We start from the raw sequence: 22,314 nt of genomic DNA on the forward strand, positions 1-22,314 counted from the left end.
AGGTACTAGAGAAGGGAAACAAGGCTGGCAGGATGAAAGCTACAAGGAGAAGCACACTCCTTCCAAACAGCAACTTTTTTTTTATTCCCAAAAGTGTTATTTCTTTTTGCAGACCTCAAATACATCTTAGTAATAATTTTGCTGGTTTTAAAGTTCTTGTCCAATATAAGAGCACAGCACCCTAAAAATGCCAAAAGTATTAGCTAGAGGATCTCTGCTAGTTAGATACTGAGGCACCAAAATCGCTGGTTGAGATTAGAGAGATTAGAGCCACTGGTTTTCTAGCCAGCTTTTATCTAAGTCTTAATAAATGAAAAAGGGGTAATTGATTATATCATAAATGATTAAATATGTTAACAAACACAGCAACACAAGGTTCTTTTTCTTTAGAGCCCTCTGGGAATAATAACATACATATGTATTAGGATTGCAGATTTGCACAATAGTTCTAAGATCCACAACATGATGTATTTAATATGATTTATTTTATTGAAATATTATATCAACTGGATTTAGAATTCAACTACCTATATTTGAAATAATATGAAAAGATTAGTATGTTTGGATAAGTATTTCTTAGTGAACTTTAAAGTATTTCTCCAGAGATGTAGAAAATAGAAATAAGAGATTTTGTTACTTTCTTGATCCCTTACTCCATTAAGGTTTTATCACTTTAAAGTTGACCTGATGTGACCTGATGTGGTTAATTCTCTAACACATAGTTGGTAACTGGGGAGAGTATAGGCTTATATTAGAGACAACAACCAATAGCAAGATACATAAGGAGATAGGAAAATGTATCTCAGTATTTATCTGGAAAAAAAAGAATGGCATTTGAAAGCATAGCATTGGTATAGTATAAGACTTAGCCAATAATATTTGTTAGCAGATTCCCATTTTCTATTAAAATATTTTTTAAAAGTTGACTCAAACATCATGACTGTAAAATGAAAATGTTTTTATCATTTTTATGTGTACAGCAGGTTAGATGCAGGTTTTAACTAGATCAGTGTTTATGATCATAATGAGCTGTTCTTGGGACCTCTGTGATTAGAGCACTGCATCATCCTTTTGTATTTTTCAAGAGTTTCGATTTTTGTTTTCTGAGGATTACAAGATTCCAGAGTTAAATTACTCCAGCAGAAATGGTGGATTCAGAATGACATTGTTCACTATGTTGCCTTTGTTTCTCTTCCAGCCAAGGAGGAGATGGGTCACAGAAGAGAAGAGCTTGGTCAGTACAGCTGGCAGGAGTGTCTGGGGCAGAGGGGTGTGCATGGCTGCTGGGGTGTTATAAGAGTTCACTGCAGAGGGTTGCTGACAGTCTGTACACAGTGTTTGCCTTTATTAGACCAAAGCACATGCATTATTTAGGTGTTTCCTATGGCCCTCTTCCTTTGTGAGCTTTCTTTCCTCCCCCAATAAAAATATAAAAGCATGAGGTTTTTATATGAAACTGTTAACTACACTTTTAGACACATTTTTGTTCATAATATCTTACTAGTTTAAAGATTAATTATACAGAATTTTCTACTTTTCTCATGAAAATTGTGATTTTTAGAAGAGACCTTGAGTACTATCAACAGCCAGCACTGTAGGAAAGGGACAGGATTTCACTGTATATCATATTACTTGTCAGAAACAGAGGTATAGTAGTGGTTTGGCACAATGTTTTCTTCCATAAAAATCATTACAAATGAATCAGGCCAAAGAGACAACAGCTGATACACTGGCTCAGTCTTTTGTTCTTTTTGGGTTTTTTTGTAAGGCCCATTGTAAACAAATAAGTAGCATCATATAGATGCACAAATGCTTACCATTTTCAAATCAACAATCATGTTAAGAGTTACACATTGTCTGTGATCAGTGGTAGAGATAAATTCAATTAAACTTTTCTTACTACAGGCCTCTCTCATATCTATATTTCTTCTGTTGATTCCACTTCTAGAAGAAAAAGTCTTTTACAGGACTTGCTGGTGCCTGCTGTGCCTCCATCCTAGGAAAGAGAGATGCTTCACTCAGGCAATGTGACACAAAGTGTTTCATTCTTCCTTGTCAGTGAGGTTGTTTTCCCAGGACCGTCTGTGCTGCTTGGATTACCCTGCTCCGGGTCAAGCGGTCATGGAGGGACCTTTTCCAGTGCCACATTTACACTCCCAGGCCTGAACACAGGTACTTTTCTCAGTCAGCACCCCTGGGTTTGGGCACAAGACACCACGGCAGTGCCCTGCAGCCTTGCAGGAGGTGTGTGCTGCCCCGGGGCTGCCCCATGGCAGGGTGTGCCACACGGTGCTGCCGCGTCCATGGTCCATGTGACCTGACCTGCTGTTCACACCATCCTCCTAACAGAACAAACCCCACAGTCTGGGCAGGCTCAGCCCAGCCAGGAGGAAGTAAACCAGAGACAGGCAGCACTTGCAGATAAAGGCAAATAGTACAAAGCTACCAGGCAGTTGTTTGTTTGCTTATTTATTCTAAATGTGCCAGAGAGGATGTCGAACTTAAGTCCAAAGCATATCATTAAAACCTGAGCAATTGTAACCATTACAGACAGTTCACACTTGAATAGTTTCCCTACCTTAAATTTCTCCTTCATATTTCTAGTTCCAATTTCCTGGAGAGGAGAGCGGGAAGAGCAGAATTTTGGAATGAATTGTAAGTGGAATTTAATACTTAGCAGTTTTCTGAAAACTTGGTTGTTTGGGGGTTTTTTAGCTTTAAATACTCATCTTGGTTTTCCCTTTTTAAAGGATACAATTGCTATTTCATATTCCTGTTGTGTGGAGTGTATAACAGCTAATGAATTCACCTAAAAATCAGATTAAAATACATTATTATTGTGCAATCATAGAAGAAAAATAATGTAAACTCATGTACAGCATTTCCAAACATTAGTGGAATGCAGGATCTAGACAATGTGTAGCTATTAAATCAATAATCCAGACATCAAGGGAATTCCCCAGACAGCTGTTGGATTTTTCCCCCTAATCAGTAATAATAATCCAATGGTGTTTGAAATGGCATGATTGTATATTGGAGTGTATTTTTGTGCTGATACTTTCTCATGCATTTCAATGACTCCTTAAAATACAAAGAAGACCAAGTACTATTCATAGCCATGGATCTCCTGTGAAAAAGCTGCTGTTTGGATATATGAAGTCTGTGCTACATCTTTAGCCCTTACTGACAGATATCCTAAGCTGGTTTACCACCAGTATGGCCTGGTATCTCTTGTTTCATGACAGAATGGCCCTGATAGATGTGAGTGCTTGTGCCAAGTTGTGTGTGGCAGAAGGTGTGTGAGAACCAGGCACACAGATTTTGAGTGACAGTGGGGCTGGGGGATGGGCAAGCTGACCTATTAAGTCTCTTCCATCTCCAGTGTCTCCAGTTTTGCTTTCATACGGATTTCAGTGCCATGGAAATGTTTATTCTGTTTCTAGTAACTGTGTAGACATGTACAATACCTTGTTTCTGGGTTGGTCTAACTTATTTTTATATATAGCTATAACCAGCATACTTGGGCTATCCAGATTCCTATTTAAAAATACAAACCTTTTTCTTTGTTCTTCTCTGCTTTGCTGCACTATTGGGGCTTACTTATTTCAGCGTCATCCTTCCCAGCCTAATCCAAACAATAACTTGGCTCAACAATTTAAACATATTGAATCCCCAACCAGAGTAGTTTTCCCTAGTAATACTCTGATTACAGCAGCTTTTATGTCTGAACAGGAAAGGACCTTAAACACTAAATCTCATCAGCACTGTAAAAAATAAGTGGTGAGCATCAGTCACATTTTCTTGAAATACCACAAGTCTTTCTTGAGGCCTAATCCTTTAATCTCTGGATTTTGGGCACTTCTGTTCTGATTACTAGGGATCAAAAGGTTTGGCAAATACTCTTCAGACCACTCTTCAAAGTGGCCACTGTAATATTACCAGGTTGTTATGACAATTGTATGATTTTTTGTTGTGGTGGTAGCTGGAGATTTGGGAAAAAACAGAGAAGTTAGCTTATCAATGCAATGGTCTATCACACTAAAAATTAATAAAAAAACACAGTAGAGAGGTTCAGAGGATTTGAGAACATGATAACATTGAAGTAAAGGAGAAACGTCTTTCACTGATGATGGAAATTCCTCTTACTGTGTAAGATGCAGCATTTCTAATGGAGGGTACCCTAAAAGGGCTGCTTCAACATATACAAGTCCTGTTGTCCTGGCTTGTTCCCAAAGCTACACAGGGACAATTAATTTTACTGTAACTGGAAATCTTATGCCATTTCCTGTCTGAAATACTGTCACATGCGAAGTTACAATAGAAAAAGGAAAGAATTTTACATGTCACAGATGGACCAAAATCGGTTCTTTAGACCCTCCTACCAGATAGTTTTGTTAGATGTTCTTTGGTCTGGAAGTATACAGTTTTATATAAGTATGCAGTTTTAAACAAAGGCTACATAAGTTGAAACAAATCAGTGACTCCTCCTCCACAAGTTTTATTTTACTTATTGCAAACTAGAAATAAAATTGAGCTGAGTATTTTCCCCTATATTTGATCACTGTGACTCCAGAAGACTGTCACTTTGCATGTTAGATCTCTATCTGAGGAAGACAACCCCACCTCACATATTAAAAAGAGAGCTAACAAGGTGCTTTTAAGAAATCACTTCTTTTCAACAGAGAGGCATTCTATTGCCAGAGCAGATTTGGGAAGAGGACCAACCTTGTCACCTAAATGCAGGGCCCTACAGTTTTAACAGGAGCAAGTGCAAGTCTGTCCATTCCATTCCTGCTCATCCCAGCCTGCATTGCTGGGCTGCATCTATTGTTCCTGTCCCTTAATGACAATTAAGAAATCCAATCAGGTATTCAGAACCAGAACCCCAGAGCCTGAAAGAGCCAAATACTCTCCTGCTTATCATGAATATTTTATTTGCATAGGTGTGTTATCACTTGCACCCAGTTCCTCTTCACTTGGAAGAAAATGTTCTCTACATAGCACAAAGTCATTAGGAAAGCACTTTTTTACACTGTTGCTTTCATGGGGTTTGCCACATGGTATACTCGAGTGTGCATATCAAGGGTGAATACAGGTGAGGCTTTCAGAGTTATTTTGCTGTGTTGACACCACCACAACAGGTCTGGCCTTTACTATCAAATTGCATATTTTTATTAATTTTTCATTAAGTGCACAGTAAGAAATATTGATTCTGAAATATTCAGTGACTATAGTGTGCTATTGCCAATCAAATTGATATGATGTAACAAGTACAAACCAGTTCTAACATTTTAGTGTCAGTGTAGCATTCAATGGTAGCCTTAAACTAGAATAGCACACATTTCTGCATATGCTGTGTTGCTTGATAAAAGAAATGCTAATTGAGTGTGCAGTGTCAGTTCAGCCCTTGGCGTCCCTGATAATGCCTGTTCTCTCTTAGAAAACTTGTGCCTGTGTAAGAAAGGGAATGAAAAGTCAAGCTCCACACCCTTGTGTACACCACCTGTGTGAACACACTTGTTTGTGCATTAAAATGCACTGGGTAATTGCTTCAGCTGAGGGGAAGTGTGAGCTTTGTTGCTGGCTGCAGTAAAAGATGTGCAGTCTGAGTCGGCTGGGGGAGAACTCTGGTTTGTTGTCTCTTGCCTGTTTTCATAAACAAATGCCGACAGCAGTTGTTGTTTTTGCAGAGCCAGCAGAAATTCATAGGGAGTTTCTTTTTGTTGTTCTGCCACACAAAAAAAATATGTTATTTTAACAACAGAATGTTTGATAGCTTTTAAAAATACAAGACCTAATTTTTAGGCATGCTGAGACCCCGTCACTTTTATTGAAGTCAGCTCTTGCTGCAGATGCCCCCAGCACTCTAAGGAGTCCCTCACATTCAAGATCCAAGTACAACATTTTAGGGAACATCTCTGATGAGAGCACAGTCACCAGGAAAAGCACAGAGGCTTTGTTTTCTATACATGTACACAAATGACTGAGTCTTTTGGAAAGTACATATGTTGAATGTCTTAATAAACTTTGCCAAGTTATCATCTCAGCAGTAGCAGTAAGGTGCAAGTTAGCCTAAACTACAGCAGGGTTTCTATAATGGGAATTGTTTTGTGAGAGGGAATGTGGAGGTGAGACTGGGACACAACTACTGTGGCACACTCAGGCACAGGGAAACATCTGTCTTTTGAAGAAACTATCTATGGCAAAAATAACCCCAGACTGAACACTGAGCTCAATTCTCAGCCTATGCCCATCTGAGAGAGATTTAAAGGTTTCTGTTGTGTGGTCAAGATGTGTTTTTTCCTTCATTGCAGCTAAGGTTTTCCTGGGATTCATGCCTCATCAGGGAACAGTTAATACCAAAACACATAAGCTTTCAAATCACTGACAAAAACAAGTACATAAATACAAAATGTATTAGTTGCATTTGCAAACAAAATGGGAATATGCCCTTGCTTCCCTCTCACTGCTCCTTACTGTTCCCTTTCCTAAACAAAATTTAATCTCTACTTAATTTAGGTATTGTATATTCATTGAGTGTTACAGAACAGATGCATAAGTAGTGTAATGGCAGGTAAAAGGCCCTTCAATCCTTTAAATTTTTTGTCAACTGATTTATTAGCATTTTGAAATGAATGTCTGCATTCAAATGTTCTGAACCTTTAGTTAACAAGGTAGGAAAGAAGAAAAAACTCACTGAAGTTCATTTTGAACAAACCAGCTTTTGTGCCTTTGGCTGCCCTGAGTAAAAAGAGCACTCCAAAGGCATTTAAGTTCAAAGATTAGGTTGTGGGTTCTTTTCACTAGAACCTGATCAAAAGGAAAAGATCCATTGAAACAGCTATTTTGTTTACTTAGATTTGGACATTCTTCTTCAGTGCCAGCAACTTAGATTTTGTAAGATCGTGCCACTGCATAAGAAGCAGCAAGTGGAATATAGAGATAAAAGTAAATGTTTGCATCAAAGAATTCTCACTGCAAAGAGATTGCTTGAAGAGTGAAAATATTAATTGTAAAATTATTGCTGGTATCAGTAAATTGAAGAATTTACACTTCATGTTAAGCATAAATTTATATTTGTAAACTTTTTAAATGCAAGAATAAGCATGTAAAACAGCTCTGGTTATAAGCATAATTCTGTCATGCATCTTTTCATTCTAAGTTGAGCCTTAAAAAGTGCCTAAATAGAATTAAAACTTAAAATAATGAATTGCAAACTGAGACTGTCAGAAACTTCACTACTGTGAGGATCACCTGCCTATTGTTGCTCAACCAGGCTGAACTAACAGCCACATTGCAGAAGATACTCTTTAGTGCAAACTTAGCCCAAAAGTGCACTAAACCCCTCACAGCTGATACTGTGAAGCATGAAAAGCTGCTGAACTCACTGTAAAGGCACTGTTCATACAGGAAGTCATTAGCTATGATGTGAATTTTAATGCATTCAGTGACAACAAACACTGAAACTTTTCTTAGGAACTATCTAGTTAAAAGTAATGTGTGATGCTGGTTATGTGAAGTTGCTGAAGTCAATTAATCTTTTTCCTTGTTTTAAATATTTGAAGATTAACTAGTTCAATTAGAAGTGGAGTAGTTTTAAACTAAAATCAGGTTAAGGAGATACTGAATACCATAAAATCTTCTTAGTATTTTCTAACAAGCCAACTTACCAGAGCAGTACAGTTTTCTGAGGCAGTGTCAGACTCTCAGGGTTTGCTCTCAGCATCTCTGCTGTCTCTTCTCTGGCTGTGTAACAACTCTGCAGTAGGCCTGAGTAACTCGAGGTGTTCTGCTCCCTTCAGTGGCCTGAGGCACAGTATAAGAGTGTCTGTCCCAGGTGCAGAGGAAATCAGAGAAGGAACTTGCTCTGGCTGATTTGGGAGATGATGCCAGAGATCCCACGAGCTGAGCAAAAGGAAAACAGATCCCCAGAATGGGTTGTCAGAGCTCATTTAGTCTTGGTGAATGATCTAAAGAAAGGGTCTCCAAAGCCAGACTGAGACAGTGAAGAGGGAAATGTGAGTTCAGCACATAAGTTGTGAGTAGCAATGAGCAGAGTTAGTGGAAGTTTTTCTGAGAACTCTTTAAAATCAAGCACATGCAAGGCTGAAGAGAAGAAATCACTTGACCAGCACACAGTGGGCAACTAAGAACTGAAAAAATCTCTGTACTATATTGCTTGTGAAACAGGAAAAGAGCAGGTAAAGGCAGTGAAAAATCAGTTCACTTTTCCTTTTTCTTTTTGAAGTCAGTACAGCATGAACAGCAATCATGCATCCTTTCCCCGTGCTCCTCTGGCACCATGACCAAGTGCTGGCCTGTAGAGAGGCAAACCATCTCCACTAAGGTTGGGGTTTATTTTCCATGCAGCCTTTCCAACCATGTTGACATTAACCATGAAGTTGCACAAAGTGTTATTCCATGCCATGTACAGTGGTGTTTTTCCTTATGTGTTCAACTGTCCAACAGGAAATGAAAATTAACTACCTCTTTTCTGGGCTGTGTTGAACAGCTGTCAGGTAAGTGCCAACCACTTGAGTGTCTGAGCATTCAGTGTTTCCTAAAACAGCACCCAGGATTGTGCCAGTGGAATTTTACCACTCCTGTGACAAGGGCAGTTGTCCACCTGAAGGGGCTGTGCTGAAGAAATCACTGCTTGGGTAAATCTGAAAACATATTTTTCCCAACTTGCATAATACTTTTGTAGGTCTCATCTGACAAAGATTTGAGTTTTATTGGAGATTTATTCTAATGTTGGAATTCTGTTTCAGGACAGTGGTTAAGCTCATATACAGTAATAAGCATGTGAGCTGTTAAGTAACTGCATTGCTGAATGAGATTTCTAAATTTGTTTCATCTCCTTTTGAATGGAAATTGATCCATCTTCTGAAATACTGCTCATGCTAATCAAAACATATTTATTTTTCCAGAATGACATGCTAGTTGAGTTAATATTTGCCTTTAAAGTTTGGTTTTTCCTGGCAGAGGGAATAGTTTAAATTGTCTGGGTTACAGTAGAACAAAATTTCATAATGAATTTATGAGAGATGGAAGAAGCATATCTAGTTCCTGCAAGTAATATGAGGCACCCTATTTTATTGTGTTAACTATGGCTATGCTGTACTGTTTGAAATTTAAAAATACTTCTTTTACTTTAAATCTGTTCCTAATGTTTCAGTCTGTCAAAGTGTTTATCCTTTAAATTAGTAACATGATATGAAACAATACTGTCTCTTTCCAACTTCTTTTAGAGTTTACTTTTGTTCATGCATTTAGCAAGATCTTTAAGGAAGTGCTCCTGTTAGCAGTTTGCAACCTTCACTCCTTCACTTGCCTTACCTATTTTTCAAGTTTTACTATTCTGTGTCTGATTTTTGCGGCAGAGACAGATGCAGAGACCCACTTTGGGATTGGTGCAGTGTGATCTGGAGTCCTTGCAATGTGAGTTGCAGTCACTGACACAGGGTAGACCTGAGCTCATTAACTCAGCTTTCCACTCCTGCTGTGATATTTGTGTCTAGGTGACTTTAACCTTTCGCTCTTAAAATATCTCGTTGTTGCCATCGCTGGTTCAGCTCTGTGAGAGCACCAGTCTACAGACAGTTCATGTAACAACCAAACTTGTGTCTTCTCGTTCAACAAGTGTTCAGACATTCATCACAAAAGCAGACAAAACAGTGGCAGAAATAGTGAGAAATTGCTCTTTGGTTGAGGGAGAAAAACTGCAGAATGGAACGGGCGTTTCGTTATCTTAAACACCAGAGAGTGCTGACACTGAGTCTGTTGGCACATGCACGTGGGTTGAGGGTAACAGTTATGCCCAAATGTCCACAGCGTTTAGTCGTAATAATCCCTCTTTCTCAGTGAAAACCCACAGTTTTGGTGGCCTTTCTGAATTTTTCTGCCAAAACCTATGTGTCTTAAAATCTGGATTCAGCTGAACATCCTAGCTAGGGCTGATCCATTTGCTGGTTTGTACTTTGACCAAAGGATTACATTGAAGATTTCCCAGGATCCAACACTGTATTTAATCTGTTTACAGAGCTGCATATATTGTTTGAATGAGAAAGAGGGAAATGAAAGTGACCATATCTACATGAGCTGGTAGCTGTTCACAGGAAGCAGCAATTACTGTCTCACCTTCTTCCTGGGAAAGTCTTCCCGACTGCTTCCCGTGCCACGTAACTGTGCAGCACATGGGCATGCAGCATGGCCACACAGAATAGCAAAAACCCCATCAGACAGCAATAAAAACTAATATTTGAGTAGAGTAATAGAAATTAGAGTCATTCCTGCATGAACAGACCTGAAGGTAATTTCACTTGCAGTTGTCAAGCGGAGCTGAAGTGGCCAGGGCAGGAACGTGTGTTTGCAGCCCGGAGCTGTGCCCTTGCACTGGGGAGGGACTGGCTGGGCACACTTGGACAGTCACCTCTTTCAGATTCACTCAGCCTATACGGTACCCTGTGTTTTCCCTCTTTGCTTTTTTGGTCTGAGCTCACACATTTGTGAACCATTCGAGGGGAAAGTTTGAGAGATGCTGTGTCAGGTCAGCCCAGGTTCACTCACTATGTCCTTAGAAAGCCAGAGACACTGGTGTGTAAACAGCGGGGGAGGGGAAGGGAAGGTTTAACACGATAACCAGGGTTAATTTTGTCTTTCAATATTGTATATAATTTGCTTTTCTGATTACACACTAAACTACAGTTCTATCTTCTTTAATTCAGTTCTAGAAACACATCAACCAATTCCTGCACTCTGTGTGTTGTGAAGGGAGCACAGAGAAAACCTTTGTTATCCTTCCTTTAGCTCTGGTGCTAAAGGAGCTGTTCACGTTAAACCATATTCCTCTACACAGCAACAGCAAAGTAAATGACAGCATTAATTCAATCCAGAATGCTTGATAAATTGAGAGGGGTTGTTTACCTAGTGTGTGAAAAAGTCTCCTGGGGATGGGTTTTATTGCAATCTGCATAGTCATCCGTCTTCCTATACTGTCTATGCTCATGCTGTGAGTAAAACATATACAGTAATTTAGTATTCAGATAATCCCACTGCTATAATCCAGACAGATTTAGCTCAAATTTCTCTGGGATTTCTATTATCTAGATTTAGCAGTGTGGTGTTGACTGGATATTTTAAATTGCTGCAAATGCTTTTTTTGTGCAATAAACAACATATTTTGATGTTCTCATAATTGAAGCTGTGGATTCTTCCTAGCATTAACCACATGTAAAAATGTATCTTTGTGAGGACACTGATTGCACAGCTGGAGCATGGTTTTAATGGATTCCAGCTATTTGACTACATACCACATAAGATCATGCAATGTTTATATGAAAACCAGTATAACATATGTGAAAATACTAATGAGAACAGTCTGAAGGACACTCATCTCCACATATCATCTATCTGAAAATTAATTAAACTGCTTCGATTTTAGTAATGTTTTATTGCAGTACGTTAGACAACATAATAATATAGAGCCTGTCTCTTACAGCACTTTTCCTTAGCAGTTCAGAACTTTTATTGTTTTTCAGTTTTGAGGAAAAGAGGAAGTCTGAGGGGGGAAGAGAGTGTAATTATCTGCATGAAATGAGGGGATATTAAATCCAAATGCACTGGTACCTTTCACAGCAGACCACCTTTTGTCATATGTTCCTCTGATTAATTGCAAATGTATTCAAGGGAGCAGAGCAGACACTGTAGAGAGGGTCCAAATGTTCTTGCACCAAAAATGCCAGGCCTCCCACGCGTGCCAGCATTGGTGGAGCTGCAGGAATAAGAATGCTTATGTGGGAGATTTTTAGGAGGGAAGTGTACTGTGGGAAAAATTGTAAAGCTGCTGCTTCCACCCGAGTAGCTCAAGTGAGTGTCTGAATTGAGGCAAACAGCAGAGCAGGGCAGGGCATGCTCTGTGCTCTGCCTTGTAATTGTGTTGTAAATGCACCAACTACATTATTCACCCCCAGGCCAGATCTTCTGGGAAGAGGCTTATGCACACTTGGCAATAATTTGATGCTAAGATTGTGTCATCCATAAGCGTCTGAGAAATTCAAAACAAGCAAACCACTTGGAAATGTTTGGAAAACACTATTTGGAATAATTTGTGGGATTTGGGATGCCATGTGTCATATTTTTACTCCCTGAACTGGAGGATTCAGACACCAGTTCAGTGGGTGAGTTCGGGTATGCTGCCCCTGAAAGCACCTCCATCGTGCTGTTCCAGGTGCCTTTTCTGACTGTGCATTATTGCCAGCCCAAATGACTGTAAAAATCTTGAGAGATTTTCAGTATGAAGGAGAGAGGATGCTCATTGAATCAGTTGAGATAAAGCTGTTCTAGGTATAAAATTTGTTTGCTTAGTCCCCAGCCTGCAGGCTTGCAGCAATGATGAAAAAAAAAACCAAAAAAAACCTCAGAAAGCATGAATGAGAGAGACTTTTATAGCTAACAATCAAGCTTCTGGGTAAAACCCTTTTGAAAGAAATATGCTGTGTCTCTATGGCAGTACTTTTGGTTTCATGCTCTCTCTGAGTTATTCTTTGCAATGCTGCAGCAGTTGGGTTTCAGAAGCAGCAGCACTTACGCACTTGCCACAGAAAAAAAGAATCTGAGTGTTCCCTCTCCTCTCTTCGATACCCCTGCTAAAGCTGTGGGCCAGCTCCTGTCACACTGAGAGCTCCCACTTCTGGTGTGAGAAATCATATTTATGCTGAAATAGCTATGAGTGTCCGTGTTTGATCCCTAGTAAGTCAGAACTATGAAGCTGTAATGCCAGTGAGATGGAAAAGCAATCTGATAGCTCTTAAACTGCTCTTTCTCCCAGACAGTGCCTGGGGCACCAGCTGTTGTAGCTGGGAGTTTTCAAGGCCCAATTCTTTTCTTTCTCAAAAGAATTTCCTTAGACCCTTAAAAAGTGATATGAAAACCCCAGATAAGCAGAAGAGTTTAAGATGGTCCTGGCACAACTACATATTAACTGCATCTTTATTTGGACAGAAGTGTAAATCAATTTAAATTTTTACAGTCAGCATCTGAGGGAATTGCCAGGGCACCCACAGACCTCAGTGCTGCACAGAGCAGCTTGACTTACCAGACTCACCAGTTGCAGTGTGGTTGCCTGCTTTTGTTTCCCTTGCATTTTTTTTCACCCTATTATATCCTGACCCCTCATTCAGCAATTATTTTGATTCATGCTGAGGACACTTTTCCTCACTCCCTTTAGATTTTCACTTGCTAACGCAAATGCATCTCAAAATACCATCTTCCCCAGTTATTAGATCCAGGGTTTGATGATGCATACTGGGCTTAGTGGAAGTATCAAACCAGCAAAGAAAGATGAAGAAATGAAAGAGCACCATGTAAATATTGACAGATTGTTTTTATGACTAAGCTATGATTATCCTTCATTAATTTGTCTGTTCTTTCAGAAAGGGAGAAAAATGCTGAAGAGAAGTATTATTTACAACAGACAACTGTGTGCTGTGATTGTTGAAATTTCTATTCAAGAAATCCCTCAAAATGAAAACAAAATCAGGAAAAAACCCCACTCTCTTACAGAAAGGTGGGTCCGGTGTGCTTAGAAGTAAAACCAGCATGTTCCATGTCTGCATCTGTAATTTGAGATTAAATACACTGTGGATAAGGTTAAAAACATAATCTTTTCTAACTACCTGCCAGACATTTATGCAGTATATTGTTTCCTTTTTGACAGTTAAATTACTGGTAATAAAGCTCCGTAACTCAGCCATGACAGTGTTTGTCCTCTAACATAGTGGTGGAACTGCATCACCTGCTCTGAGCTGCCCCAGCACAGTGAGGGCAGAATCTGGGCTGTAGCATTTCGTTAATCACACTGTGTGCCATTAGCAGAGCTGATACCTTTCTACATCCTCCTTTAGCTCAGTGCTGGAGCAATAAAGCAACTCAAAACTAGTCAATTGCTGAAATTCTGAAAACAGATTTTCCATACAAGAAGTTGCCATCTGCACAATCATCCTTTTCCTCTTCAAGTAGCAACTAGCCAGAAGGTACTGAGCCCCTCTCTGTGTTGCAGAGTGAAGAATCCCAGACATGGCTCCGGTAGCTGTACCCTGCTGGCTTTTTTAACCCATTGAAGTGTTTTCTAAAGATGCTCTTCTTTCCGTGTGCTTGGCTGGTGTTATGGTGACCATGAGTGAGTATATCAAGTTACTGGTAGGGGAGTAGCCCTTCCAGGAAGCCAGAGGGCATGTTCAGTGCAAACTGTTTTTAGAAGCCTAAACAGGCACAGCTCTAAGTTGGGTGCCTGCTAAGTTAATAAAAGGACTAAACATTACTTCTCCTACCTCTTGCATGTGGACAGAACACGGCCTGTGGCTGGGACAAGCCTTACTCCTGAGCTGATGTGACATTTGGGTAATTGACCCTTACAACATTCTAAAACTAGGGTTAGACAGTCAGATTTATGAGCTTGGGTTCTGCTAGAATTTGAGGGGAGGACTTTTTAAAAACTGAAAGGGGAGACACTAATATAAATGAACAAAGAAATGCCCCAACATGGGAAATTTTTATGAACAAAATGTGATCAACTCATTTTAGGTGTTAAAGCAAATGAGCAGAGGGAAAGCTGGCCCTCCTTCCTTTCTTCCTGGTGCTGAAAGACATCTGTTGCTTGCTTCATGAAGGGAATAAAATTATCTGTCTCAGAAAAATCAAGTTATGAAGGTGACCTACCAATTTATTTATTTTACTCTTTGCAGGGTGGTATAAAACATCCAAATGCAAAGTGCACTGGTTTGTAAACAGAGCTGCTCTATTAGAGGTTGTTCACATTAAAACTACTGAAAAACCCTGAGCACCATCTCAAATAGTAAAGTTCAGGATTTTATTAATTATAAGCCCCTTGCTTTTCTCCTATCCCCACATCATATCAGTTGGAAAATGGCAGCTTTTATATAAATTTCCATAATTTCACACATAATATTTATTAAAAAGCTGTTTAAATACATGACTCGTCTCTTAGGTTCACTTAAAAACAGCAGAGGACATGAAGTACTCTCCATACTGAAATTTAGACCTTAGTTTCTTTTTCTTTTGGATTGTTAGAGCAGTGTTAGAACCCTGACAGTGTGGGAACAGCTGTTTCCTGACCGTATGTGATATTGATTTGTAAGAGTAGTGATACTGTAACTGTTCAGCTAATTAAGACATTGATAAAGCATTTTGATAAAGGATGTCATTTGTCTCCTATCTAAACTTGATACTGGTTTTTTTGCTAGGCTGAGCATCCAACCCAAGTACTTTGGTTAATACCACAAAAATCCCTGTGGGGACTGAGCTGGCTGAAACCACCACTGCTGACTCAGTCACAGCCATGCTGGTCTGACATGGGAACTGCTACCCAGCCTGTTCCTCCCACCCCCATTCACAGGCTGTTATCTGCCCATGGACCAGGTTCCCTCAACAGCTCTCTGGCATCATCCCCATCTCAAGGGGGACCTCTCTTGAACGCCTAATTTTGGCTCTGAGCTACATCCAGTGCCTAGATAGGAGGAGTGTAAGATTTCAGTCAGCTGGATTATAAACATTTTCTTTTCAATGTTCTTGGCTCCAACCCCACAGAAGATTGCTTCAGCCCCAGAGAACGAAGTCCCATCCTTCAGGCAGCTGAGCCAGTTGTCTTACTGTAGCATGGAGCGTAATTATTCTGTATGTTCCACAGGACAGGCATTCATCCAGAGCTTCTGCTTTGCACCTGGGATCTGAATGTGCTGCTGCCAACAGGATCACACAGTGCCTTACAAAGGCAGAGGAAGGCATTGTGAATCTGCACCTTTGTATATATTATAAATAAACAAATCTTTCATTTCTTATATTTCACCTGATAAGAGAAAATACTGTCTGTGTTCCACTGAGCTCTATGGTGACTTTGTGTGAAGCATATAAATTCATGCAAACAAATAATAAGACTTTTTCCCACCTTGATTCAGATTATAAATTAATGAGATTTAGTCCACCACTCCTGAAGAATTCTGCAATCACATATTCATGCTGAAGAAAACTTTTCAGTGAGATTCTTTGCAGGATAACTCTTTGCCAGCTATTTGAATTGCGATCATTGCAGAGACACTAACATTTTCCTGCTACTTCTCAAATACATCACAAATCTGCCTGGTATCTTTGTTAATTATTTAAAGTGTAGCAGGCAAAGATGATGTTCCTAGAATTATTACTGGAAGAATTTATGATCTCTTATGGAATGAGAGTGATTTTGATACTTGAGCAGCATTGGGAGAAACTGCCAGTGTGAAAACTCAAACCAGACCTGTGTGTGTAATATTCTTGTCTCACAGGAAGTAGTAGGGGTGATACTTGAAAAATAGTTGTTCACAAATCAGGATCTTTAGGAGCTCTCTAAATGACTTTTCCTGCACTTTATGATGTCCTGCAAAAAGAAAGTTCCTCTTTCCCCTTCTTGAGCCTTTTTGTGATACAAACTGTGCACACAAAGTCACGTGTGTAACAGCTCACACTGGATGTTCAGCCAAGGATGTAGAGTAGGATCAGGTAGCAACCAAAGGTTCCAGTCGTGCTGGTGGTTTCAACTACAAATATCAGTGCAAAATAATGATAATCATTAAAACAAAGATATTCTTAAAACTGTCTCCACTGTTAAAGGCTGATTTATCTTTCCACACTGTAGTGAGATGAATAGCACACCAGGCTTTGCATTGCCTTCACTCACAGCCTAACTGGAGTCACAAGCAGCTTTCATAATGAAGCGTGCAGCCTGCAGAAGATTTGTATTCCACGTGTATGCGTGTTGTGTGCTGTTCCAGGCTGCACTGCCTTCCCAAAGCATGCACTGACAAGCTGCTCAGGATGTTTGTTACTTACAACGCTGTAAGCCAACTGATGTTTGTTACTGGCTGTGCAATGGGTCAATCCAGAGTTTCACCACAAGGCATATCCTAAAGGGTTGTGCCTGAAGGGCACTATCCCTCATGGATCAGCCTAGTGGGGAGAAGAACCTGCATGTTAATAGGGCTGTGCTGAGCTCCCACCTCAGCCTCTGGGGAGAGTAGGTAAAGTGAGAAGTCCTGTCCTTGTATTCTCCAAACATAACCACCCTTAATTTGTACCTGGCTTTTTTCTAGGGCTCTGGGATGGAGGAAATCCTCTTTGTGTCCTGCCTCACTCCATACAGCTGCATGAAGGCCAACCACAATTACTGGTATGTGTATTCTGCAGAATAATTAAGCCTATGTAACATCATAAATACATGTGTATTATACCTGTTATGTACACAGAGCAAAGATGCATCCATAAATACACACACCAGACTGCTCCATACATAGAACACAGATGGTATTTATAGTATATTAATTAATACAGCATGCAGAATTTCCTCCCTCTTTAAATATCTTGATCATCCTTTTTCAGAATCTAAAGGTACACATACACATTCTTTTTCCTTTGACAGCTGACTATTGTATTTTACCTTCAGTCAACATAGGTGGCCTTGGTTTGCTCTTATATAAGTGCTATCTTGTGTATCTTCAATCTAAATGTCATTATTGTAGTTCTCTTTTCTACTTAAGTTAATCAATTGATTTAATCAATTTAAAGATGGAAAGCAAACAATGGTGCAAACCCTTCTGAATTTGGAGAGTTAATAGATCATGTTAATAGATCATATGGCAAGATTTGGGTTTGCAGGTGTTGGCTTCACTGGCTGTCACCTTTTTTAATAGTTTGTTTTTTCTTAGTCACTTGTTTCAGAATAGCATTATACGTAATGCTGCCACTGCTGAGATTTTACTGTTCAGTGTAACTTGTTCACTGTAACTTGTCCACAAATACTGCCTGAGACATGTGGGCTTTGCCATCGTAGTTTTATGCTGGCACATTTCTGCCTTACAATGAGAGCCACACATGGATGTGGCTAAAGTCAAAAAAGCAATGGCGCTGTCATGGATGTTCAAACCCCATTGCTTTAAGGGATACTCTAAAGGAAACTAGGCCAAAAACTTGACCTATTTTAAAAGACATGGCAATCTGTTCTTTTAAAAAATCTTTCACATTTCATTGAGTCCTTCTCTGTCTCCTACACCATGAAAAATACTGTACAGTAGCAACATGCAGAATTCTTCTCTGTACTGTTACCCACACAAATATTGCAAGCTGAAATCTGCGGTTTAGCAAGTTTATTTTCCTCCATTGCTGATCTTGAGAAAGAAATAATCCTAAAAATTACCAAAAGCATAAATTGAACTAATTAGTTGTGGCTAACTAATATTGCCCCATCACTGCACTTTCTTCCTGGTGTTAGCTGCAGTGGGTCCATTTGGCAACCAAGAGGTCTTAGGATCCATGGAGGATTTTTGCTTCTAGGGACTTCCATGTTTTGAATTTGAAAACCAGAAGCAGTGAGCCATATTTCTCAGTTATTTTGCTGTTTGAAATCTGGCTGTGAAACTCTGTTTACTTTGTGTTGGACTCCCGCCAGAGGAGGCCTGGTTTTAGCAGATGGTCGCGGAGCGGAGGCCAGACGTTTCCTGCTGCGTCCTGACGAGGCACTGATAGCGCTGCTCCCAGGCACGGCAGTGATGCCTCCAGCAGCCACCCCAGCTGGAGCTGCAGCCACTGCTGGCAGAAAAGGTTGTGAAGAGTCCATGGAGCAGCCATTGGGGCAGAAGCCTTTGTGGAAAAGAAGGTCCTGAAGTGGTGCTCAGAGGTGGTGGAGCTGCCAGCCAGAAGATGAGCAGGGGGAAGACTGGAGTTTTGACCAAGAGGAACTGGAGTGTTAAAACCAGATGGGCATAAACCAATAGTGAGGAGGTGTGATTGCATTGGTCTTTGGCAGGACACCTCACTGTCGTGAAAGAAAGACAAAATGGAAAGCTAAGCATCATACTGTTGTGTGGGTTTACCTGCCTGCTCTACAGTCACCATGTGCAGGTAGCATTTTCCTTTCCCTATTTCTGAAGGGCAACTTCTCTGAGAATAAAAATCCTTAATGTGTCCTCAGGCTGGTGTTTGATCTTCTAAGACACTGCCTGCTTGCAAGATGGGAATCAAATACTTGTGTATTGCTGCTGCCTTGCCAATTTGCATACAGAAGAAAATGCAAACAAATTTCTCAGGAGGATATATGACTTGGAAGTCTTCCAGAATTCTTTCAGGCAGCAGTAGGATTAAGGACATCCATAGTTTATCTGGGGATCCAGAACCTGGACCAGTGTAGCTTAAATTCATGGTTCCTGTGCCGTGTGGCTCTGCATTTGGGAATTTGGTGCTCTTCTACCCCCTGCTATCAGATACCTGGAGCCACTGCATTACTGTGTCAGGCTTAGTTTTGTTAGGATGTTGTGGGCATGGCAAGGTCCCTGTGAACTGCATCTGGCCCCTTCCTTGCATTCAAGCCATTCTGCAGGTAGGCAGTGTGGGATTTTCAATGCTTGTGCCTGAAGGATGTTTAAAACCTGTTTAAAACCTCATTAAGTTCTAACCCTTGGTGTTTCTTTCAGTGACAGCCCTTCCTTCCTACTCATCAGCCTTGTACAGGACAGTCTGAACCACCACTTTCATGGCCTGCTGTTCCCTTCTAAGTAGGTTTCTTAGGCTGTAGTAGTTGGTGCCTTTTTCTACCTTATTGTCTTGTTCCAGCTTGAAAACAAGTGTGCAGTATCTAGGAACACCATACCCTGTTTTTTCAAGCTCGGTAGCTGAGCCCATTTGACATTACATTGAGACAAAGATCTACTGCACTGTACAGAGAAGGCAGTTTACAGAAACAAAGTTCAAACTATCTGTATCATCAAAGAACATGGATGGTCCTTGGGAATTTAATCTGGTTATCATGACTTATGGAATGCAAAAGAGCTGTGTCTTACCCCAACAAAATGCCATTCTCCTCACCTGAGCAGGCACGGTGAGCTATAGCCAGGTGTGGGGCTTGGGCCCCTTGCTGTCTGCACCTGATGATCAACCACATCTGCCCAGAGGAAGGGCTGCACACCCCAGAACTGCCATGCAGAGATACAATGCCTAAATGGATTGCAAAGCAGAGAACTGGAGCTGTGGTTGCCAAGAAGACTGTTCCGGTCACTAGTCAAAATGGTGGTTAATGGTCTTTCTTTGCTGGAGAAGGACTCACGTTTGTGGGGCCTACCTCATACTTTCCTGGCATCTTTTAATGTTTCCTGTTATTTGCCAAGTGGCCATACTGCCCTCCACACAACCTGGCAAACAGATGTTGCAAGACCCAGCAAAGACTGGCAAATTTCTGGTCAAGCAGGCTTTCGTTGTAATAAAAGTACCCTCTTTTCACTGCCCAATTTGAACACACCCCGGTTTATCCTGTCAGTTGGGATGATGTGAGTTTGAAGGTTTCCCAGGTAAACTGGCTTCTTTTTTTTTTTTTTTTTTTATAATTGAAACCATAAAAGCTGAAGTATTCATTAAAATTTGTTAGGGGAATTTCTAGTTATTGCACTTTCATTTTACGGATGCTACGTGTGAATGGAGATAACAAAACAAAGAGAACCAGAGGGAAATGTCTTGGGCATAGCTGAGGATACTCAGACATCCCTAGGGAAGGAGAGTTGCAAAAAGGCATCAAAATGGAGTTCACTGAACTGGCTTTTAAAGCTTTTGGGAAGTGTCTTTTTTTAGCGAGCCTTTAAAGTCAATTATCCTCACAGAATGTGTTTCATGTTTGTCTTGAGGATAAAGACAGTGGGATTTCATTATTTATCTGCCTCATACCTCAGGTTAGCCTCTGAGCATGCAGGTCTCTGGCCCTGTGCTAGACAAGAGGCAGCAGATCCCTCTCTGTTGACAGGAGAGCGGGAAAAGCGCCCTCCCCTCGGTGCTGGCTGTGAGCTGGAGAAAGGGCAGCGAGGCATTCCTCTTGAAAGCAGGAGACGCCGTATTCCTGACTGTCAGACACAATTCATAACGGAAGAAAAAACTAAACAAAGCCACCCTAAAGTACAGTAGAGAAACCCCTGGAAAACAGGTTAGATGGGATGCAAGCACATCTTTTCCCCACAGAGAGGGCTTGTGTTAGATCCCAAGCTCCAGAAATGGAGGGAAAACAAACACAGCTTCTAGAATTGACCTGCTAAAATGGAGCTGGCTCCTGCCTGCCACAGGACTGCATGGTGGAGATTGTCCTCGTGCAGGCACTGGATCTTCTCATCCCCAAGACGGCTTTTTCATTCTCCTGAAGGTCATCCTCGAAGGAATGTAACTGTCCAGCACAGGAGACTTCAAGCGCTTTTGAGTTAAGAAAGAGGAATTTTAGCACTAATACAGCAACATCACTTTCTAGACAAGTACAGTCTGTCTGTAGAAGGGGAGAGGAAGGCCTCAGCCTACTTGCTCTAAGCTCAGCTACTCCACTCTCCCTGTTTGGAAAAAGGGAAAGAACAAGAAAGATCCTGGTCCTGCCAATACCAGTCATGTTTCTGACATGCTTAAACTTTCACACATGCCTTCACTTACAGTAATGGGACTTAAAATTAACTCCTTTTTATTACTTTAGGTGTATTTCTTACACACTGATGACAAGGAGCTCAATCCCTGCTTCAGAGAAACGTTTTCAGAGCCATTAGATACAAGAACTGCAGCAGGCAGTTGTAGTGTCCTTGCATGGTGTTCCCTGGGGTGTCCAGTCAGTCCATCTGAGTTCAGGTTCATCTTCTAGCTGTTCAGTAACTCTCCTCAGTATCTTCAAGTTAATTCTGTCAGCACAAGCTCTTTATTTGCACAGTAATTCTGGATGTATTTGTTCTTTTCTGTAGTTGTATATGATCATGTAAACTGCAATAAGTTGCCACCATTGTTGCCTATTTTGCACAGCTGCTGTTTTGCACAGAGACTGTACAAAACACGGCAAGTTCAGCTGGTTGTGTACAAGTCAGCCAAAGTGGCCTCCATTTATAGGCCTCCCTACAGCATAAAGGGAAATACAGAGTGTGGACTTCTCTACTATGGTTATACCCAACACAGTCCCATTTCTTCCAAGTGTCATGCTGTGAAAAAATGTTCAATTCTTCTTTACTACTAGGCCTGAGAAGAAAATCTTTACATGAAATGAGACTCCCATCTCATTTTGGGCCTTTGTGGAATCTTATTTTGCATCTGCTGCTCAAATCCAGCAGTAGGAACAGGCTTAAGGTTGAAGGGCTTCACACTGAAAAGGCACAGGAAAAAAGAGGTGATTTTTTAAAAACCAGGATGGATTGAGATGAGATATAGGAGCACAGACACAGCTTTCGGGGGCCCATGGACCACTTTCACCACAAAAATGTAATGTAGAGG

At 40.6% G+C, this 22,314-nt stretch overlaps 1 long non-coding RNA gene across 1 annotated transcript; it reads left to right on the forward strand.

The window, feature by feature from the left end:
• Positions 1-1,206: 1,206 nt before the first annotated feature.
• LOC139678258 (uncharacterized) lies at positions 1,207-20,573 on the forward strand. The gene is made up of 7 exons (XR_011698997.1): positions 1,207-1,234; positions 1,949-2,172; positions 2,605-2,655; positions 13,434-13,567; positions 14,060-14,179; positions 17,142-17,218; positions 18,494-20,573. It is a non-coding gene; the product is annotated as an uncharacterized lncRNA (long non-coding RNA).
• The last annotated feature ends 1,741 nt before the right edge of the window (positions 20,574-22,314 follow it).

The sequence above is a fragment of the Pithys albifrons genome, chromosome 13 (genome assembly GCF_047495875.1).
Source record: "Pithys albifrons albifrons isolate INPA30051 chromosome 13, PitAlb_v1, whole genome shotgun sequence".
Lineage (NCBI taxonomy): Eukaryota > Metazoa > Chordata > Aves > Passeriformes > Thamnophilidae > Pithys > Pithys albifrons.